This window comes from Lissotriton helveticus, chromosome 9 (assembly GCF_964261635.1).
Source record: "Lissotriton helveticus chromosome 9, aLisHel1.1, whole genome shotgun sequence".
Lineage (NCBI taxonomy): Eukaryota > Metazoa > Chordata > Amphibia > Caudata > Salamandridae > Lissotriton > Lissotriton helveticus.
This window is the reverse complement of record NC_136070.1, coordinates 1283390416-1283406189: the sequence shown is the minus strand read 5'-3', so window position 1 is coordinate 1283406189 and position 15774 is coordinate 1283390416. Positions and strand designations below refer to the sequence as shown.

Here is a 15774-nt window from a genome sequence, read left to right as displayed (position 1 = left end):
CCCGGCTTTCTTCAGGACCATGACTAGAAAATGCTACTGCAAACATGATTAAGAATGTTAAATCAACACAAGACAATGTACTAATAAATAGGTACATATCTGCCAGGAACTATCACATTTGGATGTCCACTGGAAGGGAAGTAGAACATCTTCTTCCTAAAAAAACAGAGATTGTTTTACAACAACACCATCAATCAATGATACATACATATAAAAACACATAAGCCGCACAGGCAAGCCACACTAGCATGAATAATTTGCATTCAGCGTAATATGAAAAGCTTGATAGCTCAAACAACAGGAGGCATTTCCTCATGGTGCTACTCACCCAGCCTTGTGTGGGTGAAGACCTCACCTCACCCGGCAACCGCTCGGGAGCATGAGGCCCCGCTCTATGGTGTAGAAAAAAGGAAACTATGAGTGCACAGCTCTATAGTAACCAAGCCAAATGCTCTACACCCTAACCCAACACACGTGTGCTAGTACCCCCACCCTACAACCTTACAGAACCTACACTCAGGGCCATAGGCAATACCCAAAACTATAATGCCTGTAATATCAAAGGGCACGAACAAAAAACACACATGGCAACCTCTAAGTGTGTTAACAATAGGTCGAAAGAACCTATCTAATGAACACAATATCTAATTGTATGTGCCCCTAGGGTTATAAATAGGGACTATACGTGATACTAGGCTCATCAAGTAACCTGTACCAAAGACCAACAAAAAGTCCTCAATAAGACCTCAAGTCTAATGTACTACAGGGGCCGTACGTGAAACAAAAGCACAAAATACCTCAACCAAACAGCTAAAAAGGCAGTTAGCTACAGCGGGAAAACGAGGGGCCAACTAGAGACTGACCTGTCCGTCGGTGCCTCCGATGTGAAAACAAGCGGAAGTGGAGGTGTTGGTAAGAACCATCCAGCATCCTTTTATAACCGCCGAAGATTCAAGTTAGAGTCCCCTGTATGACAAATCATTTCTAGCGGACATTACATTGTACCCTTGAGTGACTCTGTATAAAAAAAATATATATATTTTTTGGTTTTTATTTTTTTGCTTGGCTTCAGGGCGCAGTCTTGTGACATCATGAGCATTATACACGGTAAATCTGAGCAAAACCTTAACCATGTAAGAAAACATTGGGCTCAGGACACATACTAAGTGTTTTGTAAACCGGACATTCATATCAATATAGAGTGACTTGGAGACCTTGTGCATCATTACATTCTGTATATGCTTTTTATTTTGGACAGTATTTCTTTCAGGTTCGGGTGTTTTTTAATTTTATTGCACTCGTAAATTTACAGCCTTCAGTGGTTTTTCCCCCCTCTTGCTTTGGTTCGTTAAGCAACCATCAGAGTAGCAACAAAACGGAGCGCCGCGCTTGTGCATAGGAGCAGTGTCTCCTTACTCACGCCGGTGCCCACAGCCTTCCTGTAGTCATTGCGCATGCGCGCTCGAGTAATGTCTCTCTTCACACGCCGCCCTGTAGAGTTCACAACTCCCAATGGCTACCACTGCCACTTTAATGAATCTTCGGCGGTTATAAAAGGATGCTGGATGGTTCTTACCAACACCTCCACTTCCGCTCGTTTTCACATCGGAGGCACCGACGGACAGGTCAGTCTCTAGTTGGCCCCTCGTTTTCCCGCTGTAGCTAACTGCCTTTTTAGCTGTTTGGTTGAGGTATTTTGTGCTTTTGTTTCACGTACGGCCCCTGTAGTACATTAGACTTGAGGTCTTATTGAGGACTTTTTGTTGGTCTTTGGTACAGGTTACTTGATGAGCCTAGTATCACGTATAGTCCCTATTTATAACCCTAGGGGCACATACAATTAGATATTGTGTTCATTAGATAGGTTCTTTCGACCTATTGTTAACACACTTAGAGGTTGCCATGTGTGTTTTTTGTTCGTGCCCTTTGATATTACAGGCATTATAGTTTTGGGTATTGCCTATGGCCCTGAGTGTAGGTTCTGTAAGGTTGTAGGGTGGGGGTACTAGCACACGTGTGTTGGGTTAGGGTGTAGAGCATTTGGCTTGGTTACTATAGAGCTGTGCACTCATAGTTTCCTTTTTTCTACACCATAGAGCGGGGCCTCATGCTCCCGAGCGGTTGCCGGGTGAGGTGAGGTCTTCACCCACACAAGGCTGGGTGAGTAGCACCATGAGGAAATGCCTCCTGTTGTTTGAGCTATCAAGCTTTTCATATTACGCTGAATGCAAATTATTCATGCTAGTGTGGCTTGCCTGTGCGGCTTATGTGTTTTTATATGTATGTATCATTGATTGATGGTGTTGTTGTAAAACAATCTCTGTTTTTTTAGGAAGAAGATGTTCTACTTCCCTTCCAGTGGACATCCAAATGTGATAGTTCCTGGCAGATATGTACCTATTTATTAGTACATTGTCTTGTGTTGATTTAACATTCTTAATCATGTTTGCAGTAGCATTTTCTAGTCATGGTCCTGAAGAAAGCCGGGGCAATGCCCCTTGGGCTGAAACATGTCGACCGATTCACACTACGCCAAAGGGTAATCTTATTACTCGGCGTGTTTTTAATTCTTGGCACAAGGAATGTGTTTTGAATACTTTACAACACCCTGGTAGTCAATTTTATTTCACTATTGTCATTTAAGCACTGCACTTTAGTAAACATCACTCCATGTTGAATATCACGGCTAGTCTTCTGACATCCATATCCACATCGACACTACATGGTCGGTTTGGTTTTTTGGAGTGATCAGTGATATCCCACATGACGTAAATTCCACCATAATGGGTGGTCTGATGGGATTCATCTAGTCTGTGATTCTCAGCATCATACATTCATGCATGCATGCATCTCTTGCACCTTCGCCAGTACAGGTTCACACTCTTACCAGACCTGGTCAGCTCTGTTGTGTATGAGATGTCACTGGCCCCAAGAGAGTGGCAGTGTCATCAAACTTGCCTGTAGATTGCCTACTGGGGAATGATTTAGAGATCTCAGCCTGGGCTGAGGTAGAGCAAGAAACCCATTTTAGAATGGTAAACCTCCATGGTAAGGTTAGTGGGGCAGTGATAGCCACAGCCCCAGTCCAAGATGTCCTCCCTGAACAGGTCAGGAGGGCTGTGCCCGTCACAGCCCAATCTCAGACAAATTCCTTCCCAGAACAGGTTGGCAAGGCTGTGATGGTAACAGCCCATACCCAAACGGAGTCCCCTCCTGAAAAGGTTGGGAGAGTTGTGATGGCCACAGCTCAAACTCAGACAGATAATAGTGTTGTGAAGCCTGAAACTATGGATCACTCCACCCAGACAGAGAGCATTGAGGAGGAAGAGAAATCTCCCTCCCACCAGACTTTAGGAAAGGATCAGCCTCCTCGGGGAACTGATCTGACCCCTTGTGAAGAAACTGCCCCAGAGGTAGTCAGGCCTAGCCTGGCAGAGCCTCGGATGTCAGTGGACCCTTCCAAGGTGGGACCCAGTCTGGAGCAGGTAACCTGCCCCTCTCTACCCTGCCTCAGTCAGCCCAGGGCTGTAGAGGTCAGGGAGGCCAGTGTTGGACCCCAAAGGGCCCCCTGTCCAAAAGAATTCCCCAATCAGCAGATTAAGGGCACTGAAGCTAGTAATCCTAGCCAAGTGAAAATAAAACCAACTCCTGAGGGATCCCCCTTAAAATTAGTTAGGGACCTCCCACAGATGGACACTGTTGGGCACAGCCAAACCTGGGACCTAAGGGCCCCACACCTGACCTGTCCCTCCAGTAAGCCAAACAGAGGGACCCAACCTCCAGCTTTAGGTAGCCAGAGGTTGACTCTGAGAGCTCAACACAACTCAGTCTTGGAAAGGCCTCTATGGTGGATAATGATTGGAGGAAGCTGAGCCCAAAATTAGTGGAGCCTCACTTCAGTACTCCATCTCAGCACCAGCCTTTTACTTTGACAAAACACACCACAGGTAGAGATTCCCTATGGTGGAGACCCTCAGATACCCTTAGGGTGATGGATTGCTTAGTGGACCATGAGATAGGGGGTAACCATGCCAGTGCTGGTACTTCCTTATATGGCCACTCAGGCAATATAGGCTTACCTGGCAAGGATAGCCTTATCTCCTTTCGTTTGGGGGGGGGTTATGTAGGAAGGTAGATCCCCGACTATGGTTGCCCCCAACTTTTTGCCTGGTGTTTTGCTGGTTTTCTGACTTAGTTGACCTGGGGCCCTGCTATTCAGGACCCCAGGCCCACTGCTCTCTCTGTAAAATGGATTCCATGTACCTTAGGTACATACCTAATTGGATACTGAGTCACCTTATCAGCCCCTGTACAGTGTACCTTAGGTACCCAGGGCATAGGTGCACACAGGGCCTACCAGGGGCTGCAGCATGTATTATGCCACCCCTGGATGGCCATCCAAAACAGACACAACTGGATGCTTGACAGCTGGGGCAAGGTGGTGTAATCACCCCTTGCTTTAGATATAGTATACCTATATCTAAACCTAAAATGGGCACACAGATCTCCTATCAGTCACTCCTATGGCAGGCCTTAACAATCCTGGAGGCAGAGTGCTTGGAATCGTGTGAGATAGTGCTCTGGCATGAGCTGAGCCTGTCTGCGGCCTTCGGGATCTATCCCTTAGCCGTTTCCATGATAGCGTCAGACCATATACTCTTAAGTGCCTTATAATCCTCGCGGTTATGGTAACTTTGGTCTGACATTATCTAAACATGTCGTGTAAGGTGTCATACGCTTTGGAATACTACCCCCTCGCCAGTTTTGGCGACGGGGGTAGCATTCCACCCCTCTAGAGGGAGAAGACATGTTGGTAGCTGTAACCCCGGTTAAAGTTGAACACAGCCTCAGCTCCACAAAATGGATGCTGCCACCGAGACACAAGTCTGCCCTCCTGCTGCTGGGAGTCCTTCCAGCAAGGGAGGCCTGGACAAAGGGTTTCCTGTCAGGGGCGGTGCCAGCACCATCCCAGACAGGATTTTGTGTATCCCAGGTAGGCAGGGCTGAAAGGAAGGTGACTGCAAGTGGCACCCCGGTGCTCACTGTGCATACGCCGGCTCAAACCAGTTCCAGGGGCACACCAGCCCCTGAGCTGGGGAGAGACCGGACAAAGGAGAGGGGTGTAACCACCCCCCTCCTGGTCCCACCCATGGGCAGGACCTAGTCGCGTGCCAGCCCCTTTTCTTAGGATAAAGGTAGGAGCAGGCCCCCTTCCCAAATTAGATAATTCTGAATCTTGACTACTTTCCACGAAAGAACTCTTGAACATTTCTGAAGACTCTCCCTTGTGGCTAAGGAGTAGCCACCCTGCACCAGCGGGCACCACCTAAGCGCATGCGGTTTGCTGTAAGTCCATCCTCCGGATCAAGACTGCCCAGCCCGACGAGACCCGGATTCCCCGCCATCTCTGACCTCTACCTGCCTCTACAGCTCAGCTGAGATTCGTGGGTGTGACGAGACCTGAGGGACCGGCCATCATCAAGACCTGCACGACGCTTATCCAGCACGACCGCCGAGGGATCCTCGAGTGAGTGCTTTGGGGTTTGAGAAGCCCTAACCCTGAGCAGCTCCAGCACCGAAGTCCAGCCTCCCAGCATCCACGAGATCTGCGTGGGGCCCTTCTGCTCTTTGCTGCTCACTGCGTTGTCCGGCTACTTGCCTGCTGGCTTGTGGCCCTCCTGACGACGAACCACGACACTTCCATTGCTGGTCTGGTTGCTCCAGACTGGCCCTAGCTCCCCTCCAACAGAGGAGCACCCCGGACCCTCCTGGTCCACTCCAGACGCCATCTTGAGTCCACCGCGTGGGCTTGCCTTTGCCAAGGCTTGTTGCTCCAATCCTGGTTTCAGCAGCGCCGACAGCAGACACCTTCGTGGGACAGCTCGCCCCTCCATCCTGGTCGCCGACAACGCCTCCTGGTCCGAGAGACTGCAGAGCCCAGCGTCGCCCACTCACCTGGTCGAGGTGACTTCATCCGGTGCCATCCTGGTGCCCATCTGATCACTGGCTAGTGATCAAGAACTGAGTCCCCTCTGCTTTCAGGTCATCTTCAATGCCGATCCAGGCTTGGATCCCATCGAACTTCATCACTGGTCGCCTGCCAGCAACTTCTTCTTTCAGGCTCCATAGACTGTAACGAGGATTCCCGACGTCTTTTGAACCCTATGCAGCCGCAGCCCCTGGGCTAGGTAACTCGAGCATTTCGGTGCTCCAACGTAGGTTCACTATCTAAGTGTCCAGATCCTTTTTCGTTTTCAGCCTACCTAGTCGGATTCGTCCAATAACACTAACTTTACGAAATCTAGCATCCATAGTCTTCTTCCCGCATCCCGCGTGAGAGTGCACACTCTGCACCCGATCTCCCTAGGCCTCCTGCTCCTATCCTTAGGGTTCAGTAGTGTAGACCTAGCGATCCTGAAGCCTCTGGATCTTGTTACTTACCTGCTAGTATTTCGCATTCCACTTTTGTAGTATATGGTTTTTCGTGCCCCTCGGGCATTTGTGTAAATTGTGCGACTTAAAGTATTTTCTTAAGAGTTTTGTGTTGTGCTTAGCTCCCTGACTCCTAAAGAGTTCAGGGTAGTACTGTTATAAATAAATATACTTTATTTTCATAACAACTTGTGTGGTGTCCTTTCACTTGGTGTTCAAGGGGTAAATGTGATGGTGAAACAGCTGGCTTAACACGCCCTCTAGAGTTTAGCCTAAAGACTGCTCGTGTCCATGCTACTAGGATAGCTGGTCTATCAGGTTGACTTACAACCAATCATCAATAAGGGTTGTTTGGTATGATACAAAGTGATCACTAGAATAGTGAGCACTATATATCAGGCCAACTTCTCACATCGGTCATACCGCCCCAACAAGGCCGTGGCACTCGCAGCCTTCATGGAAGTCGCCGACGTCCCACAAACCTTTCTCCCAGACGAATCCAGCCACCTAGATTCCTTATCCGGTGGTACTGTGGATGACGGAGTGGTGGCATGCTGTTTACGAGCCGCCGTCACTATCACAGAGTCTGGAGGGGGTTCCACCCTAAGAAAAGCCGGATCCGAGTCGGGAGCCCGGTATTTTTTCTGCAGCCTAGAGGGGGCCGCCTTAGTCACCGCCGCGGTGAGGAAAAGGTCCATGGCCGGCTCCACCAGGCCCGGTACCAGTGGTAGTAATGGCCGAGACAGATGTTTCTGGTGAAGCGTCTCGAAGATCACCGATGTCTTGGGCGTGGGCACCATCAACGAGATGCCCAATTTTGCTGCACCTCTCAAAAGGACATCATGAAAGGACACCAGATCGTCAACCGTGACACCCTTGTCTCCGGTGACTCCGACAAAGTCGGAGAATAGTCCCTGGTCCCCGAGGACCCCGTCTGGGAACGAGACCTGCGCCTCCTGTGGCGTCGTCTCGACCGCGTGGACGACCTGTTGCGCGATCGTTCCCTCCTCCTGGAGCGAGAGCGCGATCTCCCAGTTCGTGGACGCTCCGCAGGCCTCTGTGGAGGCGTCTTCCTTGGCCTATCCTGGGGTAGTGGTTTTGGAGTCCCCTTAGGCGGTGTAGGGAGCGGAGGCAGTGACACCGACCTTGGTGGAGGAACAGGAGGTATCTCCGACCGAGGAGCAGGCCCACGTGGCGGAGGCGTTGGTGGTGGTTGCCCCACGGGAGGAAGTGGCGGAAGGAGGATTGATGGGAGGATCCCCTCTAGGTAAAGGAGGCGGGGGCGTCTTAGGCCGAGGTGGTGTATAAACCACCGAGTACACCGAGTCCGGTGACTTCTTAGGGGGAGGTGACTGCGAATCAGCCCCTCCAGTAGGTGATCGCCGTCTCGGGTGTCCTTCACCAGACCCAGCTTGACTTCTGGCGCCAGAAATCCTTCTGCGCCGCTTAGGAGAGTTGGAAAGTCTCAGAGAGGCCGATCTCTTTCTTTTCGACGTCGAGCGTCGCTTTTCCGGCGTCGAACGTCGCCTCCGCGACTCCAGCGTCGAACGCCGCTTCCGCGACGTCGGGCGCTTCTTCCTCGACGCCGAACGCCACTTCTGCGACGTCGAACGTGCAGTCCTCGACGGTGAGCGTCGACTCCTTCTCGGTGCCGACCGCTCCGCTCGACCGGTGGTGTCGCTTTGACGGCGAGCGCCGGTGCCTGTTGGTCCTTCTTCGACGTCGATGGCTCGACGCTGACGTCGAAGACGACAACGAAGACGCCGTCGACGGTGATCTCGACGGCGGCCTACCCCGGCCTTTCGACGTCGAACTTCCACGCTGTCTCGACCCGGAGCCCCGGGGAGATGGGGAACACACCGTCGCCATCTCTCTCAACGTCGTCGTCGATGCAATCGACGTCGACGGAGACCGGGACCGTTTGCTGGGCTTCCTGCCTCTGGGGAGCCCCCCAGAGGCTTCAGCAGAGGCAGAGGGAGCCTTCCCAGCCTGCCCAGACCCACCTGCAGCCTGCAGCCGTCTCTCCTCTAGGCCTTGAAGCCTAATCTTCAGCCTGTCCCTCAGGGGCCTTGATGAAAAGGTCTGACAGATGTCACATTCTTCAGGGACATGTGCTTCAGGGAGACAGAGTATGCAGACGTCGTGTGGATCAGTCTTGGCCTTCTTCCTTCCACATGCTGGGCACTTGTCGAAGAGAGCAGGCATTTTAGAGCCCTAAAAAGCCTGAACAAATACACAGGAGTGAAGGGAAACACCAAGTACACAAACTGAAAACACCTTTAAAGCAAAAAGTGCACAAAATTCCAATAAACCCTTGAAAAAGGGAGAGATCAATGCACCAGGGTCCTGTTAGCAGGAGCCGGAAAAAAGAACTGAAAGTAAGAGGGACCTGCTGTGCATTCTGCGATACTGGGAGAAGTTCTGGAAAGTTCTCCTAAAGGCACAGTATCCTATTTAAGCCACATAATGGCAGCCTATGGGGCTTGTCTGTCCATGCCTTCCTCTCTATCATTCCAGAGGCTTTTTCTGGTAGAGGCAAGTTTCTCTATGGAGGAAACTGGGCTGGCTGTGCTATTTGTGTGTTTTTTTGGTGGAATTTCTAGTTTAAGTACTGGACAGTGTAGCCTGTGGATATAGGCTGCATTATTTGTCTTTAAATTCTCCCTTAAGTGTCTTTGCAGTTCTGCAATTTTCTGACAATTTAAGAGATTATTTTTGAATGCCGGGGTCCACGCACATGAGCGGGACTATTCACTAGATTATGACTATACACAGAGATCCCCTACTACAGAAGTATGAGATCTTGAGGGGAGGTTCAGGAGAGTTCGGGCAGCTGAATTCTGGACCAGTTGAAGTCTGTTAAGAAGGTGATCTGGGAGACCCAAGTATAAGGCATTTCCATAGTCCAGTCTGGAAGTTATCAACGCCTAAATGACTGGTATTTAACAGAAAAAGCGTGCTAAGGAAGAAACTTTTTGAAAGTACGTAACATCCCAACGCAAGAGCGAACCACCAATAGAATTTGTGGTTGCAAAGAAAGGGCCCCATCAAATCATCAGATTTAATGCTCAGATTTTTAACTGTATCCTGTTGAGGGCCAGGGGGTGGGTCATCCTTCGGCCAGAAGTTCTGCCATAATTCTGGCGAGATAGCACAGAAGAATAGTATTTCTGTCTTGGCGATATTGCATTTCAACTGATTGGTGGTCATCCACTGAAACACAGATGAGAGGCATTTTTTACCACCTCAACAGCAATCTCCTCTCCCTTACAACAGGCAAACAAAAACTGGGTGTCGTCGGCTTATGAAATCAATTTAGCTAACAGGACTGGGGCAAAAGATAAACATGAAATAAAGTGGGGCTAAGGGCCGAACCTTGAGGCATACCGACTGACACCTCGAGTACTTTTGAGGACAAGGGGGCATCCAAACTTCCTGACTTCTCTCTTCCAACAAGGATTGGCATAGCCAAGAGGTCTCACCTTTGGGACCTTATAAGTGTTTAGCGAGAGCTATTGGCTTCGACTATGTTTTAAGGTATGTTGTAGAACAGTGTGGCTGCTGTTCTCTGCAATACAAACTTGGTGTCTACGTTCTGCTTAGTGCAGTGACATGGGGCAGTGCATGGTGTGGACTCCAGTGGTGTGTTATATCGTGTGTGTTGGCGGGATAAGTTAGGATTTTGTCTTAAGACCAAAACATAAGACAAAATCCTAACTTTACTACTCCTAATTGACTTTTGTGAATACCAAAAGTCGTAAAGTTAGGATTTTGTCTCAGATTACTTTTGTTAATCGGGCCCACCCTCTTTATTATACGGTTCAATAGCATTTCAGGACAAGATAATCAATGACCTGAATACAATTTACACAAAATAAATTATATTTATTCTGAACCTATATTCATCTACTCCTCATCGCAAATTAAGGCTCGAATAATCTTTGACATCGATAAACGCAACTCATTCTGCTGCAATATTAAATTATGTGTGATATTGTACTGAGGCTGATGACAGCTCTCTGAGATTGCTGATACATAGGGAATTAATAAATATAAATGGATAGGCCACTGAATTGAGCCTTGCAGATGCAAACTAGGTAATTACCAAGAACAATCTGCCACCACCATTCGACCTTACAATATTGCCTCGACCTGAGAGCAAGGGCTTATCAAAATAGAGTGTGAGAATTAACAGTAGACTAGGTGACATGACAACTTTAGAGAATGAATATGCTACTTACCAGTATGCATCTGTTCTTGGCATGTAGGGCTGCTAACATTCATATCTATAGCATAGATCGCCGCCTAGTGTTGGGTCCGGATGATTGCACGTTGTTGTCCTGGAAGAGTCTTCGAAGTATCACGAGATAGGTGGCTCCTCCCCTGGACTACAGTGCGCATGGGCATCGACTCCATCCCCAGATTGTTTTTAGCCATTGTGGCAGAAGATGGAGTGAAATAGCGTAAGTGATGTCCATGCTAATGATTGAATGCAAGAAAAGTCTGCAGCCGCTACGGGCGCCGGGGAGGAGGGCGGGCGATATGAATGTTAGCAGCCCTACATGCCAAGAACAGATGCATACTGGTAAGTAGCATATTCAGTTCGAGGCATGTGGGCTGCTAAATTCATATCTATAGCATAGAATACATAGCAGTCCCTCCATTAACGGCGGCCGCCCGTGCCAGCTGCAGAAGTCTGAAAGAGTGTTTTAAGAACAGCCTGTCCTACAGCTGCCTGCTGTTTGGAATGCACATCTACACAGTAATGTTTGGTAAATGTGTGTGGTGTAGACCATGTGGCTGCTCTACAAATGTCTTCCAAAGGAATGTTACCGAGGAATGCCATGGAGGCCCCCAACTTGCGTGTGGAGTGTGCCCTGGGAGGGACTGTTAAAGTGTGCTTAGCTTTCTGATAGCAAATCTGAATACATTTAACGATCCACCTGGCTATTCCTGCTTTGGAAATGGGGTTGCCTTTATGCTGGGCTGAGAAGGCAACAAAGAGTTGCTGTGTCTTTCTAAAATGTTGTGTTCTGTCAATGTAGTACATAAGCGCTCTTTTGACATCAAGTGTGTGGAGCATTCTTTCCGCCACTGTTTCTGGGTTTGGAAAGAATGCGGGCAGTTCAATGGTTTGATTGACATGAAACTGCGACACCACCTTAGGAAGAAACTTGGGGTTTGTGCGGAGCACCACCCTGTTTGAATGAATTTGGATAAATGGCTCTTGTATCGTGAGCGCCTGTAGCTCACTAACACGTCTCAGAGACGTGATGGCAATGAGAAAAGCCACTTTCCATGTCAAGAATTGAATCTCACATGAATGTAGAGGCTCAAAAGGTGGGCCCATCAACCTGGTGAGGACCACATTAAGGTTCCATACAGGAGCTGGCGGGGTCCTGGGAAGGAATGACCCGTTTCAACCCTTCCAGGAAGGCTTTAATGGCAGGCACTCTGAAAACAGAGAGATGCTGCCTGTTTTGAAGGTAAGCCGCTATGGCGGATAAGTGTATCCGAATGGAAGCATATGCTAGATTGCATTTGTAAAGATGTAACAAATAACAGATGATGTTAGGAATAGATGCATCTAGCAGGGTGATATTGTGTTCTGTACAGTAAATGACAAACCGCTTCCATTTTGCTGCATAGCAGGCTCTGGTAGTAGGCTTTCTTGCCTCTTTGATGATGTCCATGCATTCGGGAGGCAAGTCAAGGTAGCCAAACTCTAAGACCTCAGGAGCCAGAACGCCAGATTCAGCTGTTGCGGATCTGGATGCTGAATGTCTCCATGGTTCTGCGTCAAAAGTCTGGGTGTGAGGCGCAGCCTTTGATGCGGTACCACAGAAAGTTCTAGAAACGTGGTGTACCATGGTTGGCGTGCCCATGTTGGAGCAACCAGGATGAGCGTCATCGAGTGTTGCTTTAGCTTTCTTGCCACCAGCGGAATGAGAGGTGCTGGGGGAAAAGCGTACGCAAATTTGCCTGACCAGTTCATCCATATCGCATTGCCCTGCGACTGTGGGTGAGGGAACCTGGCGGCAAAGCTTTGGTATTTTGCGTTTTCCCTTGTGGCAAACAGGTCTATCTCTGGATGACCCCACTGGTGAAAGTACGGGCGGAGTACTGATGGATGTAACTCCCACTCGTGCATCTGGTGGCTGTACCTGCTGAGCAGATCCGCCATCTGATTGTTTTTGCCCGGGAGGTGTTCCGCCATGAGGAAGATGTTCCTCTGAATGGCCCACTTCCACATGCTCTGAGCCAGATGAGACAACTGTGGAGAGTGTGTACCTCCCTGCTTTTGGATGTAATACATGGCCGTCATGTTGTCCGTCCAGATCAACACGACCTTGTTGCACAGATGTACTTTGAAGGACTTGAGTGCCATGAAGATTGCCATCAGTTCTAGGTAGTTGATGTGCATCTTCTGTTGCTGCGTTGTCCATAGTCCCTGCACCGTGTAGTGGAGCACATGAGCTCCCCATCCCTGGAGAGATGCGTCCGTCGTCAGGATAATCTGTGGCACAGGCTCTTGGAACGGTCGGCCCTTGCAAAGGTTGTGTGGATTCCACCAATGCAGAGAGTTGTATGCCCGACCGGTCACCAACACTAGGTCTTTCAACTGTCCTTGAGCCTGAGTCCACTGATGTGCCAAGCATTCCTGGAGCGGACGCATATGCAACCGTGCGTGCGGGACTATGAAGATGCAGGAGGCCATCATGCCTATCAACTGCATGAACACTCTCGCTGGAAGGGAGTGTTGCGGTCTGAACCTCCGGATGAGCGACTGGATGTTGTCGATTCTCGCCGGGTTCGGCTGAGCTGTGGCAGCCAGCGTATTTATCGTTGCGCCCAAGTACTGCCGCACATGGGCTGGCTGAAGGTGCGACTTTGGATAGTGTAGAGAAAATCCCAGACTGTGAAGGAGGTGAATGGTGTGGGACATGTCTGCGGCGCACTGTTGTGCAGACTTGGCTTGAACGAGCCAGTCGTCCAGGTAAGGGTAGACATGTATGCTCTGTCTCCGGAGGTGCGCTGCTACTGTCGCCAGACATTTTGTGAACACTCTGGGGGCAGTGGTCACTCCGAAGGGTAGGACCTTGAATTGGTAATGCCTGTTTTGGATGGTGAACCTGAGATATTTCCTGTGGGAAGGATGGAGTGGTATGTGAAAGTAAGCATCCTTGAGGTTCAAGGTTGCTAGTAAGTCCCCCTGGTTTAGCAACGGAAGAACCTGCTGCAGTGTCAACATGTGGAAGTGTTCTGAAAGAATGTACTGGTTCAGAGGCCTGAGGTCCAGAATGGGTCTGAGTGAGCCGTCCTTCTTTGGGATTAAGAAGTACAGGGAATACACCCCTGTGCCTTCTTCCTCCACTGGCACGAGCTCTATTGCGCCTTTTTGCAGCATGACGAGTACCTCCTGCTGCAATAAGTGCAAATGCTCTGCTGACATAGGACGGTGCTTTGGTGGTATGTTGGGTGGAGTGGACGTTAACTCCAAACAATAGCCGTACTGGATAAGTTTCCTTACCCACCTGTCTGTGGTGATGGACTTCCAGACTGGCAGGAACTGTTGGAGTCTCCCCCCGACAGGAGTTGGATGGTCGGGGGGCAGTGACAGGAAGTCACTGTTTGTTGGTGGCGGAGGAACGGGAGCTGTTGTTGCCCCTGCCTCTGCCCTTGGCGCTGTTTCCCCGGTAACCTCCTCTAACCTGCTTGGGGTACGAGGATTGCGCCCCACCTTTATTGAATGGCGTTTGCTGTGCCAAGTGTCCTCTGGCAACACCTCGATTGCCTGAGCGACGAAAAGTGTTCCCTCTGAATTGCTGAGACTGGAGAGCAGCCATGGATTTGGCCGTCTCAGTATCTTTTTTGATTTTTTCGAGGGTGGTGTCAACCTCCGGGCCGAATAACCTGTCCGGATTAACGGGCTGGTTCAGGATAGTAGTCTGTATCTCTGGCTTGAACCCTGAGATGCGGAGCCATGCTTGACGCCTCAACATCACGCTAGTGTTGATTGCTCTCGCTGCCGTGTCCGCAACGTCGAGCGCACATTTTATCGCAGCGTTGGAGATGAGCTTGCCCTCTTGTATAAGCATCTCAGCTCCCTCTTTAAACTGGTCTGGAAGGTGTTGCAACAGTTGTTCTAGGGTGTCATAGTGTGCCCTATCGTATCTGGCCAACAGAGCCTGCGTGTTGTTAGATGCGCCAGATGTTGGATGCCTGAGCTGCTACCCTCTTCCCCGATGCCTCCAGCACTTTTGACTCTTTGTCCGGGGGAGGAGCTTCACCCGTTGTTTGGGAGTTCGCCCTTTTGCGGGCATTAGAGACTACCAAAGAGTCCAAAGGCAACTGGCACCGTATGTAAGTTGGGTCGCCAGGTGCCGGTCTGTATTTCTTCTCTATCCTGGGGTTGACAACCCTTGCTCTAGTGGGTTCCTTGAAGATGTCTGTGGCATTCTTGAGGACCCCTTTGAGCATAGGAAGAGTTTTCACAGTTTTTTCTGCAGCAGAGAAAGTGTCAAATAGAAAATCAACGTCCACAGGGTCAGCATGCATTTCCACTTTATGGTTTGTAGCTGCCCTTTCAATCAAGGCATTAAATGCCGCAGAATCCTCTGTGGGAGACGTTTTCACACTATAAACCTGAGGGTCATGGACAGCCTGCTGGTCCCCTTGATCACCAGTGTCCATCCACGAGTCCTGTTGCTCATCAGGATCTGTGTGTGCAGGAAAATTATACTCCTCATCTTGCTCACCCTCATCTCCATCTGAGCAAGTGGGTGAAGGTGTTGCACTCCTCCTAGGTTGTGGAAGAATGTGTTCAACCAGTACTAGTGTCTCTGGTGCTGTTTTTTTCCGCTTCAGAGGAATTACAAACGACTCCAGAGGCTGTGAGGTAATTTTCCGCTTGTAGAGCGTGAGTTTTCCTGTGTCGGCGTCGATAAAATGCGCCGACTGCTCCTCTAGTACAGGTTGTCGATGACCTAAACTTCCATTCGGGTGAGTTTGCCTCGACACTTCAGAGTCCTTGGGCACCAACCGTGGTGCAAAGGCCTTCGGCGCCACCTTAAGCGGTAGAGTGTAGAGGATTGGCATTGAAGTCTTCTTTGGCGGGGCCATCGGCTTTGGTGCCGAAGTCGAATTCGGCTCCGACGCCGACGCCTTGTCCCGTATCCGCTTGAGGGAGTCCGAGACCTGCTTCGTAAAGGAAGCGGATGGTTTCGTCGACCCGACCGATGACCTCGGTCCACCCTTAGGGGAAGACCAGAGTGTCGACGACTTCTGTTTGTCCGCCTGAGGCGCAGGCGTTTCTTCGACAACTGCGCTTCGATCACCTTC

The 15774-nt window shown here is 49.9% G+C and overlaps 1 protein-coding gene across 2 annotated transcripts in view; it reads right to left on the bottom strand.

Moving 5' to 3' along the window:
- SHQ1 (SHQ1, H/ACA ribonucleoprotein assembly factor) overlaps window positions 1-15774 on the bottom strand; it is a 195057-nt gene that overhangs the window by 92853 nt on the left and 86430 nt on the right. The gene's annotated exons all lie outside the window — the stretch shown is intronic.